This window comes from Phytophthora parasitica (assembly GCF_000247585.1).
Source record: "Phytophthora parasitica INRA-310 unplaced genomic scaffold supercont2.3, whole genome shotgun sequence".
Classification (NCBI taxonomy): domain Eukaryota; phylum Oomycota; class Peronosporomycetes; order Peronosporales; family Peronosporaceae; genus Phytophthora; species Phytophthora nicotianae.
In genome coordinates, this window is record NW_008648989.1 from 2015619 (window position 1) to 2016904 (window position 1286).

Consider the following 1286-nt stretch of genomic DNA (forward strand, 5'->3'; position numbering starts at 1 on the left):
GTCCAAGCGCACCAAATTGGAACCGAACAGCTTCAAATGTCTTTTCCTTGGGTACGCCGATGACTCGAAGGGATACCAAGTGTTCGACTTGGAGTCGAACAAAGTTAAGATGTCCAGATCGGTGAGGCTAGACGAACGCGAGGTGGACGGAATATACGATACAACGCCCAACGAGGACTCGGTGACGATACTAGTGTCGAAGGACGACGACGTTGCAGCTATACCAGATGTCAACAAGCACTCCACGGAGGATGAACCGATGGAGACACCAGAGCGAGATGTCGAGGACGCGGATATGCCAGAGGCGGATATGCGAGGAGAGGAGCTGACCACCTACCGAGGGGTCGGTAGACTCATGAGTGAGAGCATGGTCTTTCACCCGGAGCCAAGACATACCCAGCGTGCACGAGAGCCTGTACTACTACTCGGCGACGCCTCGACGAACGATGACGAGTCCAAGGTGAACGGTGACGATGACCCCGACAACGATGACCACTTCTGGCCACCGTCTCCGAAGTGTCCGAGGGTCGATGAGGACTGCCTACTGGCTGAGGCTGTGCTGGCATATGCAGCGAGCGTTGGTGATGCCAACGACGCGCCCACGACATATCAACAGGCTATGCAGCGAGGCCTTGCAGTGGGTCAAAGCCATGAACGCGGAACTGAAGGCACATGCAGATAACGGGTCATGGACGCTAGTCCGACGGTCAACAAGCGCTCATCCAATCGGATGTCGGTGGGTCTTCGCCAAGAAGCGCGATGAACATGGACAAGTAGTGCGCTACAAGGCCCGCCTAGCGACGAAAGGGTTCAAGTAGAAGTTCGGAGTGGACTTCTTCGAGACATACTCGCCCGTAGCCAATATGAACTCAATCCGAGTTGTGTTGGCAGTGGTGATCGCGAAGGCATACGTGACCGAGCAGTTGGATGTTGTCGGCGACTGAGCGCTTGTTAGCTTCAGTCCCGACTTGCACGGATTTACCACCACCTTGACATCCTTCTGATTGGACCGCTCTACCACGTTATCAATGTAGCGAGTCTGCTTGATCATGAGCGTTTTCAACGAGTAGTCGTGGTTGATCTCCATGCCAAGAATGAACTTGCCCTCACCTAGTTCCTTCATCTTGAACGCGTTCTTCAGTGCCGTCTTGATGTCTTGGATCTCCTCGCGAGTCCTCGCCGCGATAATCATGTCGTCTACGTAGAGGCATACGTACACCAACGAGCCCTCGTTGGCTTTCACATAGACACACTCGTCGGCTCCACAACTGCGAAAACCGATCTTC